The sequence below is a fragment of the Onthophagus taurus genome, chromosome 10, assembly GCF_036711975.1.
Source record: "Onthophagus taurus isolate NC chromosome 10, IU_Otau_3.0, whole genome shotgun sequence".
Classification (NCBI taxonomy): Eukaryota; Metazoa; Arthropoda; class Insecta; order Coleoptera; family Scarabaeidae; genus Onthophagus; species Onthophagus taurus.
The window spans coordinates 11,765,799-11,779,067 of record NC_091975.1 but is presented as its reverse complement, the minus strand read 5'-3'; positions in this window follow the sequence as shown (position 1 = coordinate 11,779,067).

Here is a 13,269-nt window from a genome sequence, read left to right as displayed (position 1 = left end):
GCCGCAAGCGACCTCGGCTATGATTATATACCAACATCATAAAAGATTATCTTTACTGAGTGTGATATATGAAGGCCAAGATTGTCTAAAATTAATATTTACAAGATATAATAAGTAAAACAGATTCCAAATATTCTGCCTCGGCCGCAAGCAACCTCGGCTACGATTATATACCAAGATCATGAAGGATTGGCTTTGATGAGTGTGATATATGATGGCCAAGGTTGTCTAAAATTAATATTTAGAAGATATAATAAGCAAAATTGGTTTCAAACATTCTGCCTCGGCCGCAAGCGACCTCGGCTATGATTATATACCAACATCATAAAAGATTATCTTTACTGAGTGTGATATATGATGGCCAAGATTGTCTAAAATTAATATTTAGAAGATATAATAAGCAAAACTGGCTTCAAACATTCTGCCTCGGCCGCAAGCGACCTCGGCTACGATTATATACCAAAATCATGAAGGATTGGCTTTGATGAGTGTGATATATGATGGCCAAGATTGTCTAAAATTAATATTTAGAAGATATAATAAGTAAAATTGGTTTCAAACATTCTGCCTCGGCCGCAAGCGACCTCGGCTATGATTATATGCCAAAATCATGAAGGATTGTCCTTGATGAGTGTGATATATGATGGCCAAGATTGTCTAAAATTAATATGTAGAAGATATAATAAGCAAAACTGATTTCAAACATTTTGCCTCGGCCACAAGCGACCTCGGCTATGATTATATGCCAAGATCATGAAGGAATGGCTTTGATGAGTGTGATATATGATGCCCAAGATTGTCTAAAATTAATATTTAGAAGATATAATAAATAAAATCGATTTTAAATATTCTGCCTCGGCCGCAAGCGACCTCGGCTACGATTATATACCAAAATCATGAAGGATTGGCTTTGATGAGTGTGATATATGATGGCTAAAATTGTCTAAAATTAATATTTACAACATATATAAGAAAAGAAAAGATGTTATTCGACGAAAATTTCGATCCGGACAAAGTAAGATCGGCTTCTGCCACTGCAGAAGGTTTGTACAAATGGGTTATTGCCATTTCGAAATATGATAAAGCAGCTAGAGTCGTGGCACCTAAAAAATTGGTTCTAGCAGCAGCTGAAGCAGATTATAATATGTTTAGGACAGCTTTAGAAGCTAAAAGAGCGCTGTTACGAGAAGCAAGAGAAAAGGTTGCCCATTTAGAAGCTCTTTTGGATAGAGAAAATAGTAAATTTCAAACTCTAAAAGGAGAAGCGCAACTTTGCGCTACTAAATTACAAAGAATTGAAGAACTTATTGGCTGATTAGGAGGTGAAAAACAAACATGGTCTTCTACCGCTAAAGCTTTAGCTGAAAGATATCTAATTTTTGTATGGTTATTTATTTTCTGTATGACATTCTAGAAAATGATAGCTCCGCCTTGTACTTTTGCTAATTGCATTAAATCTGTCTACAATTTTGCCATAATTTTCCAATAATTATCTTTTAACACTCTGACACCATCATAATGGCAAGACCACCTAGTTTGGCTCAACCTTTTTATTGAAAATTTAAGTTTTCTTTCACTTTTTAAGAGCTCTCATCTGTGGGAAGAAGCAGAAAAGAAAATATATATTTGTTGAACTATTCCAAAAAAATTAATGATCTGAGTTGAAGTCTTAACTACTTCATTACCAACAAGATTTAGGGAGTTAGCAGTATATGGCACATAATCAGCATATTTATTGTTTTCTTTGACATGTGCTTGTAATTATTATATTGACCGAACATTTTTGCAGCGTTGTCAAATGACTATGGCTATGGTAATCAGTATTGTGATCTTAAATGGAACGCAATGTTGTTTTTATATGTTTTGATAGGAAATATTTCCTTCTGTCTTATGAACATATCATGTCATAAGGTTGTATAAGAAAAAAACCGATAAAAATTGCATTTTCTGAATATACTAAATCAGTAAATTAGATCAGGCTGCAGCGTAACATTTTTTTCAAGCACAAATCCAATGAATGGGTTCGAATTGGGTTCTTTTATAGAAACCAAGATTTGTTTTGGTAAAAATAAGAAATAAATAAATTTGGAAACGACTCACCGATTGGATGTTGTCTTCCTTGGTTCTGACATCGTAGCTCAGCTGGAAAAAAAGATAAATTAATCTATTGCGACAAAAAATAAAATAATATGATACCTTTTAACATCCACAAAATAGTAATCCGGCGATCTCAACATCACTCATCATTTAGCATAAATATAACATTTAGCATTTATCACTTAATTCGCGTAATAAGTTTTAATTTTCGCAACTACTTTATCACCTCACAATGCCCGCACATCAACTAAAAGCGTTATTGGCCAACCAACATCTCAACATCCCCTCCTTGGATTGCAACGCAGAGTAGAAATAGTGGAGGTGCATAAATAAAAAACCTATGGGTGACGAATTTTCTGGTTTTCAAACCGTTCAATAAAAAATTACTCGTTTTCTCGAAACATTTCCACTAAAACATAAATCCAAACACTAATTCATCATTCACATCATTCTTTCTATCATGAAATATAAACTTTAAAAGATCGTATCTCAAGAACGAATTGAGATATCAAGTTCAAATAAAAAACATTTTAAAGGAAATTTGATAAAGATTGAATGTGCCATAAATAATTTCTTATTTCCCATAAAGATCGTTGTTATGATTTTTTAAACCCAACTCTACATGTTTGATTGTTACAGAAATGAAATATAAATTTTAAAAGGTTATATCTCAAGAACGAATTGAGATATTAAATTGAAAGAACAATTTAAAGCAAATTTGATGAAGATTGAATGTGCCATAAACAACTAGATATTTTTATCCATACAGGATGTCCCATAACGAAGTACTAACAATCATATCTTATTTTAAATGATATGATATAGTTTTTATTACATGTTCTGATTCTACACACAAAAATACATCGACTTTGATAAGACATGTTAATACCTAATGCTTTTAGTTTTTGAGTTATTTTAATTAGAAGCTTTTTTTTAGCAATTAACACCATGTACTTTAAATCTGAATTTCTCTAGAACGGATAGAGCTAGAAAGTTAAAAATTGGTACACTTTCCCTTTAGGTATCCACAAATTGAGCGAAATTAGTTATATCGGTCTATCTTATACAGGCTGTTTATAAATGTAACTACTCTTTTATCAGATTTATTTTGCAAAAAAATCCAAAATTTTAAATGAAACACCCCGTATTTGATTAGCTAATCAGATAGAGAATTAAATTCTCTACAAATCTTCACTAAATGTCCCTATACCTATCAGTTGTGGTTTTTGAGATATTGCGGAATTAATCAAAATGAAGCAAATTTTGTTTATTAGTACTTATTTTTGAACACCCTGTATAAGATAAACCGATGTAGCCAATGGCGCTCTTTTTAAAGATATCCAAGCATCAACTACGCCAAATTTTAACTTTCTAGCTTGTTGGGTCGCTGAGAAACTACGATTTAAAAGTCATGCTAAAAAAAAATTCGAATTGAAATAACTCAAAAACTAAAAACGTTAGGTGTCAATATGTTTTATTAAAATCGACGTATTTTTATGTGTAGAATCAGAATATGTAATAAAAACTATATCATTGGAATTAAAATAACAATGTTTATTTCGATACGGGTATATGAAACAGCCTGTATGTATAAAAATATTTTCGGCTTATAGTGTGCTTAATTTCCTACAACTTTTATCTAAAAAAAAATTTTGTATCTTTACTCATTTGTTATTTATGTACTTTGTCGTTTTCGTAGGACACCTATATACAGGTGTTCCGTATCTTCCTGATCAGAGATTAACGAAGACATAAGGAATGTAAAATATGACATTGTAAGTTGTAAAGAAATATGCAAAGTGGATGTCATAGTACATAAATGAAATATTTTAAATTCTTGTAATGTTCACAGCTTTCTAAACTTCGTCTTAGAATTTGGAAATTCACGTTACCTTTAAAGCCTTTTATCTTTGAAGTACGAAAAATGCACCAAAACTGTTTTAAGCCTTGACCTACCACTCAATTGATGCTATATTGACTAACATATCTTTCAAGGTATTATTTTTGATTAATATTAACGACAGCATCTTTGATATTTTTTCCTCGAAATTTCATTAGTATTATCTTATAGTTTTTATATCACATCATAAACTAGAATCTCTAAGCTTCAATTTAACATATATATGATATCATAATTCTTAAAAATGCAGTAGATATGATTTTTGAAAAATTTCGTATTATTTTTGATTAATAATTTGGCAATTTCTTCTTTAATAATATTTTTCAGGAAATTTCAATAATATTATCTTACAGTTTCTATATCATATCATAAAATTGAATCTTTAAGCTTCAATTTAATATATATATCATATCATAATTCTTAAAAATGCAGTAGATATGATTTTTGAAAAATTTCGTATTATTTTTGATTAATAATTTGACAATTTATTCTTTAATAATATTTTTCAGGAAATTTCAATAATATTATCTTATAGTTTCTATATCATATCATAAAATTGAATCTTTAAGCTTCAATTTAACATATATATCATATCATAATTCTTAAAAATGCAGTAGATATGATTTTTTAAAAATTTCGTATTATTTTTGGTTAACAATTTCTTCTTTAACAATATTTTTCAGGAAATTTCAATAATATTATCTTATAGTATTTATATCATATCATAAAGTAGAATCTTTAAGCTTCAATTTAACATAATATATCATATCATAATTCTCTAAAATACAGAAGATATGATTTTTTTAAAATTTCGTATTATTTTTGATTAATAATTTGACAATTTCTTCTTTAATAATATTTTTATTTATTTATTTATTTATTTTACACACACGGGGGTAGCAACAGGACACAGTTCCACATAAAAGCTACTCCACTATAATACATTTTGTATACAATAAATTGTATGAACACAAAATTGACAATCGATCAATTGATAATGGCCTTAAGCATATGTGATCAAATCAATTCAAGGCAGAACTCAAGCCGCTGCAACGAGATAATGTACATAAAATCACACAACTGGTAGGGCGAGCACGGCATTACGAATAATTTGTTTGAAGTTGTGAGGCGTGACGGCGAATTTGTCCAACCCAAGACGGTCCACTGTCCTCTCCATGCGAAGTATTGGGGAATTTCTATACGAATTTGTCCGGGCAGTCGGCGCATAGAACAGAAAGTCATAGCGCAGCCGACGAGGGGGAATATGCAGATCTTTCTAGAGATTCTTTCTATCTTCTTTCACGCATTGATCTGAAAGAAGATAGAAAGAATCACAGTAACCTCTGACCAACCTGAACAGAAAGCAGGCATCACTGCAAGTTCTGCGCTGCTGAAGTGTGGGCATATGATACATTTGACAGGCAGATTCGTAATCTGTATAAGGATGCCGGAATTTATGCGAGAGATACTTCAGAAAGCTTATCTGAATCCTCTCTATTCTGTTAATGTATGCGTCGTACTGAGGGTTCCAAGCTGTACTGCCGAACGATAAAATACTATTAACGAAAGCATTGTATAAAGAAATAATAGGTCTAGGGCAGCAAAACGATTCAGAAGAGCGCATTACAAATCCCAGCATCCTATTAGCTCTGGCCACCACTGCATCAAAGTGTTGATCAAACAGTAGTTTGCTATCTAAAGTAATGCCCAGGTCTTTAATAGTGTCAACACGATCCAATAAGTATGCTCCGCACCGGTAATCAAATTTAAAGAACTGCTTTTTTCTCGTAAAAGTAACAGTCCGACACTTCGATATGTTAATTATTAATCTCACAAAAATCATAAAATCTGTTCAGGTCATTCTGAAGGTTAACACAGTCTGAAACAGCAGCAACAGAAGAAAATATTTTAATGTCGTCAGCATACATAAGACATCTTGAGGTAAGAAAAGACCTGGTGATGTCACCTATGTACACCGTAAACAAGAGCGGGCCCAGATGACTACCCTGAGGCACTCCGGAAGACATGATAACAGGACCGGACAAATATCCGCCAACCCCAACCACCTGCGTGCGATTGGAGAGGTACGAAGCAAACCAGTTCAAAAGGACACCTGCTACACCAACGCGCTCCAACTTCAACAGTAATAAACAGTGATCCACTTTGTCAAAAGCTTTGCTAAAGTCAGTGTATATCGCATCTACTTGGATGTTTTTATTAATAGTCGAAAAAAGAAAGTCGGTATATTCTAACAAGTTGGTGTCCACAGATCGCCCCGGATAAAAACCGTGTTGCTCCGCACTCACAGAGGGCTTCATCTGAAAAAATAGCCTGCTGTACACCAATTTTTCAAAGATTTTTCCCATTATTGGTAAAATAGATATAGGACGGTAATTAGTTACAAGACCACGATCTCCGGACTTAAAAATAGGCGTAATTTTCGCCCGTTTCCACACAGATGGAAAAATACCGTAACGTAGCGACATATTAAAAATTAAACATAGAGGTCTAGCGAGAGATTTAGAGCATCTCTTAATAAAAATGGAAGGTATATCATCTGAGCCCGGACCCTTGGAAACAGCCACACCAAAAAGAGTCTCTTCAACCTCGGATAAATCGAAACAGCCAACCGAGATCGCATTAAGGCTATGGACCCCCTCGGGGTATGCAGTAATTACCGGCGGGGCAAACACAGATCCGAAGTAGTCGGAAAAGAGCTCACAAACTTCCTCCCCATTCACCGAGGAGACACCGTTATGTCGGACAACCGCCGGCACGCCAACACCGCCCTTTCTTTGTCTTAGATATGACCAAAATTGTTTAGCGTCAGCAGCAACAGAGTCCTGAACATGAACCATATAATCTTTGTGATCACGTGCTATAAGACATTTAGAACGATGTCTCAGCATTGAAAAGGTACGGTAGTCAAGTTGATTTTTGTATCGTTTCCACCTTCTATGTACATTCCTTTTCTCACGTAATGTGTTAATTGTGTCCCGAGAGAACCAAGCGGGATAACCAGTAACCCGTAAACCCCTACGCGGCACATATCTGTCTATAACGTCATAGACGTAAGAATAAAACGTATCTACTACAGCATCAACCGAAACGTCGTCCAAAATTTTGGACCAGTTTAAACTGTCGAGGTAACCATTGATTTCGTCATAAGAGGCTCTAGAGAAATTGTAAGCAACGCCAGGGCGCGGATTAAGGTTGTTCTCTCGGGGCACATCACAACAGAATTCAAGAGTGGAATGAGCAGTATCCGCGAACATCAGAGGATTATCACATCTTTCGAGCTTCGTTAACGTTACGAGGCGACTAAATACTAGATCGAGCGTATGCCCATAAGCATTTGTAAAATGGTTGTGTTGATCCAACTCACCCAATGACACAGCATCCAGAAAATTCACGGTCCGAGACCCACTGCAGTAAGGAACAAGAGAAATCAAAGAATCATCTCTACTCCAGCGAATCTCGGGTAAGTTGAAATCGCCACAGATAATGAATTTATCATTGCGATGCTGATCGATAATATTCATCAAATTATCTGAAAAAGCAGACAAAGCAGCAGCGTCATTGGGCGCAATATAGATACAACAAACATGCAACTTAGCCACGCCGAAGTGCAGCGTCACGCAAACCGCCTCCACCCCCGGAAACCAATCACATGATTCGAAACTATAAAGTGAGCTCGAAACGCCTATGAGTACTCCGCCACCTCGAGTAGTGGAATCGACAGTAGCAGATACTCGGTCACGTCTATAAACCGTGTACGAACTTGGGAGAGTTTCGGCCGAAAAAATACCGGGGTGGAGCCAAGTTTCCGTTAAGCAAATTACATCGAAATCGGAATTTAATGCGTTATTGTATAAAATCGGCAACCTGCACCGAACGCTCCGAACATTCTGATAATAAAAAGTTAAGGAGTACATTGCGGTACAACAAGTCACAATCAAATTGGTATAATGACAATTGAGTATTACTTTACATACTTTACATACGTGCAAGGTCCTTCTCAGTCTTTATTTGTATTACATGAGAGCCCTCTGATTTACGGACAAAAATCTTGTAATCACGGGTCCAAATGAAACGATATCCCTTCTCTTTACCTGAACTTCTAGCGCGCGATAAAAGCGATTTATTCAATGATGTTAGGTGCTCATTCACAAAACACTTATCACCAACCCCAGCAATGCACATTCCCGGAGGTGAACCCGGTGGCATATACTTTCTCTTCGAGATAACAGGCAGCCAGAAAGGAATCGCGCTTAAGGCGACTGCAGAAACGAACGACAATAGACCTGGGAGCAGAATTCGAGCGATCGAAATGGGGGACACGGTGAATCAGGCCCCACGTGAGCAGCGACAGTATCCAGTACATTCAACAAATTTTCGTTATTTCTTTGAGAAACCCCTTTGTAGTGTTTATGACGTCAACGTCGCGACAGGCGGGCGCGAGAACCAGGCCTCTTAAAAATGAACAGGTTGAAACACGTTTAAGGGAGAGTTGCGACACAACCTTTACAACCGTTACAGTGAACGGATGCAACAGAGTAATATTAACCAAATAGATTGTTATTTTCTTTTAAAACATAAATTGTTAATAGAGTGATTAAACCATAACATATCAGTGTTTAATGTAAACCCACAATACCACACCCTTGAATTTCCAAATTGCTTCGACGTGAATACTGCTCCAAGTCATCCACGCGAGACGTAAGACCAGCCACCCGCTCACGAAGGGAGGCATTCTCCGCCGTTAGCTTATCGATAATCTTGATTTTTTCATTTAATTCATTTAAAATACGCTCAAAATCAGATATACGCCCACTGCAGAACTCAACCGAATCAAGAAGTTCCCCGTTCTTCGATCGCATCTCCGACCGCATATCACGGACCATCTCGTAAACAGATTCTATAGTGATAACAGAACCTGATGAAGCCGACTGAATAGGCACGATTGATTTGCGGGAATTAACACCTCGCTCACTTAACCTGCAATCCACACATATCCAAGCCTCAGCCGTCTTAGAGGGCGAGTCCTGCAGCGTATCGCCAGATTCAGCGCACTTGGTGTGAAACCAACGACGGCAAACCTCGCACTGCACGCCAGTTCTTCTCTCCACCACACGACTACACCGCCCGCACGAAGACATGACCACTTTTTACCAAAGACTCAACAATAGAAATTCGGAAAAATTATAATTCACTAATAACTGTTAATGTAATCACCAAAATGACCACTTTAAAGCACTTCCAGGAAGTTGTATTATTTCTTAGTGAAAGAAAAACGAAAAAAATCCGCCAACAAACCCGATAAAAAGTTTGCATTTCTACGAAGCTATTTTCTATGGTCTATCCTGTCAAAAACCTTACTATAGTTAGTATATATGACATCGACTTGGCTGCTATTATCGAGAGTATTTAATAAAAAATTAGAAAACGTTATTAAATTAGATTTCACTGACCTAAAAAAAAACATGTTATTCAGTGATTAAGGATGATTTAACATTAAACATAAGCAAATCATAGACAAGCCGTTCAAAGTCTTTTGAGGCTATTGGCAGGATAGAGATGGGTCTATAGTTGGTTAATTATGTACATGAATAGTAAAAATCCCACTTATCTGATAAATAACTTGTAGGTTATGGGCGATTCAATTCGATTGAGTTGAAAGGTCCCTCTTAGGAATGGAAAATGGACAGGAATCCGGAAAGTTTCGGCTCAGATAATTATTCTTCAATCGTATATTGTTTGGATAAGGAATCAGGTAATTTCTTCTCAATTTATTTAATTAAATTTTGCTCCTTTTCTTTTTTAGGTTAATAAAAAAAAAATCTATATTCGGTGTTAAGTTTGGATTGAACTTATCGGAGAACTAATTTTTAGGTTAGGAAATTATTTTGGATTTTTTTAGGTTAGATTTTTTTTTAATCAAATTTAACAGGCCTCTTGTCTTTACTAAATCGGACTGACTTCGCTCAACTTTTTCCTCTTCTTATATAGCCTTTTCCCCTTCTCCAAAATTTTTTTTTTTTTTTTTAAACCCTCTATCCTCATTGGTAGATGGGTTTCGCGCCATTTCTTCTTTTAAAAATATTTTAAATATTTCGAAAGCGCCATCTATCGGATTTCTTTCGAATTACTCAAAATACCAAAACTTATTTTATTAATATCTCCTTTAATTCTTCATTAATCTGGATGAGACTTCGTATTTAACGCATATGCCCTTCTATTTCAGCCATCCATTGGAGGTTTTAAAATTCTCCAACCACAAAAGAAGTTTGTTAGTTTACAAATTTAAAATTCAATTTCCAAAATCAAAATCGTTGAAAATCGTCTGGAATCGAATAAATTAGGTGTAGCTAACACTGATCTTCTCGTTTTGGATGGTTTTGAATTAATATTAACAGTTTTAAAAGAATTATGAGCAACACAAAATTAAATGTCAAATGAATTGAGGTTATGTCTCTCTCTCATGTAACCTATCTCAGAGCTTTATTACAATACCAAGATCATAAAGGATTATCTCTACTGAGTGTGATATATGATGCCAAAGATTGTCTAAAATTGATATTTCCAAGATATAATAAGTAAAACATGTTTTAAATATTCTGCCTCGGCCGCAAACGACCTCGGCTACGATTAGACATTGACATTTCTCGATTTTATAAATAAACTTTATCATCAAACATTATACTTATTATACTTAGAATCAAAGATTAAAGTTTAAGCTTTAATTTAAGATACAAGTCGTTTCTTAATTCCTATTAACAAAGTCGGTATGATTTTTTAAAGTTTAACAAATATTTTCGATTTTTGCTATAATTAAACATTGACATTTCTCGATTTTACAAACAAACTTTATCATCAAACGTATTACTTATTATACATAGAATCAAAGATTAAAGTTTAAGCTTTAATTTAAGATACAAGTCGTTTCTTAATTCCTATTAATAAAGTCGGTATGATTTTTTAAAGTTTAACAAATATTTTCGATTTTTGCTATAATTAAACATTGACATTTCTCGATTTTACAAACAAACTTTATCATCAAACGTATTACTTATTATAGATTGAATCAAAGATTAAAGTTTAAGCTTTAATTTAAGATACAAGTCGTTTCTTAATTCCTATAAACAAAGTCGTTATGATTTTTTAAAGTTTAACAAATATTTTCGATTTTTGCTATAATTAAACATTGACATTTCTCGATTTTACAAACAAACTTTATCATCAAACGTATTACTTATCATATATTGAATCAAAGATTAAAGTTTAAGCTTTAATTTAAGATACAAGTCGTTTCTTAATTCCTATAAACAAAGTCGTTATGATTTTTTAAAGTTTAACAAATATTTTCGATTTTTGCTATAATTAAACATTGACATTTCTCGATTTTACAAACAAACTTTATCATCAAACGTATTACTTATCATATATTGAATCAAAGATTAAAGTTTAAGCTTTAATTTAAGATACAAGTCGTTTCTTAATTCCTATAAACAAAGTCGTTATGATTTTTTAAAGTTTAACAAATATTTTCGATTTTTGCTATAATTAAACATTGACATTTCTCGATTTTACAAACAAACTTTATCATCAAACGTATTACTTATCATATATTGAATCAAAGATTAAAGTTTAAGCTTTAATTTAAGATACAAGTCGTTTCTTAATTCCTATAAACAAAGTCGTTATGATTTTTTAAAGTTTAACAAATATTTTCGATTTTTGCTATAATTAAACATTGACATTTCTCGATTTTACAAACAAACTTTATCATCAAACGTATTACTTATTATACATTGAATCAAAGATTAAAGTTTAAGCTTTAATTTAAGATACAAGTCGTTTCTTAATTCCTATAAACAAATTCGATATGATTTTTTAAAATTTAACAAATATTTTCGATTTTTGCTGTAATTAAAGATTGACATTTCTCGATTTTACAAACAAACTTTATCATCAAACGTATTACTTATTATACATTGAATCAAAGATTAAAGTTTAAGCTTTAATTTAAGATACAAGTCGTTTCTTAATTCCTATAAACAAATTCGATATGATTTTTTAAAATTTAACAAATATTTTCGATTTTTGCTGTAATTAAAGATTGACATTTCTCGATTTTACAAACAAACTTTATCATCAAACGTATTACTTATTATACTTAGAAGTAAAGATTAAAGTTTAAGCTTTAATTTAAGATACAAGTCGTTTCTTAATTCCTATAAACAAATTCGATATGATTTTTTAAAATTTAACAAATATTTTCGATTTTTACTGTAATTAAAGATTGACATTTCTCGATTTTACAAACAAACTTTATCATCAAACGTATTACTTATTATACATTGAATCAAAGATTAAAGTTTAAGCTTTAATTTAAGATACAAGTCGTTTCTTAATTCCTATTAACAAAGTCGGTATGATTTTTTAAAGTTTAACAAATATTTTCGATTTTTGCTATAATTAAACATTGACATTTCTCGATTTTACAAACAAACTTTATCATCAAACGTATTACTTATTATACTTAGAATCAAAGATTAAAGTTTAAGCTTTAATTTAAGATACAAGTCGTTTCTTAATTCCTATTAATAAAGTCGGTATGATTTTTTAAAGTTTAACAAATATTTTCGATTTTTGCTATAATTAAACATTGACATTTCTCGATTTTACAAACAAACTTTATCATCAAACGTATTACTTATTATATATTGAATCAAAGACTAAAGTTTAAGCTTTAATTTAAGATACAAGTCGTTTCTTAATTCCTATTAACAAAGTCGGTATGATTTTTTAAAGTTTAACAAATATTTTCGATTTTTGCTATAATTAAACATTGACATTTCTCGATTTTACAAACAAACTTTATCATCAAACGTATTACTTATTATACATAGAATCAAAGATTAAAGTTTAAGCTTTAATTTAAGATACAAGTCGTTTCTTAATTCCTATAAACAAATTCGATATGATTTTTTAAAATTTAACAAATATTTTCGATTTTTGCTGTAATTAAAGATTGACATTTCTCGATTTTACAAACAAACTTTATCATCAAACGTATTACTTATTATACATTGAATCAAAGATTAAAGTTTAAGCTTTAATTTAAGATACAAGTCGTTTCTTAATTCCTATAAACAAATTCGATATGATTTTTTAAAATTTAACAAATATTTTCGATTTTTGCTGTAATTAAAGATTGACATTTCTCGATTTTACAAACAAACTTTATCATCAAACGTATTACTTATTAT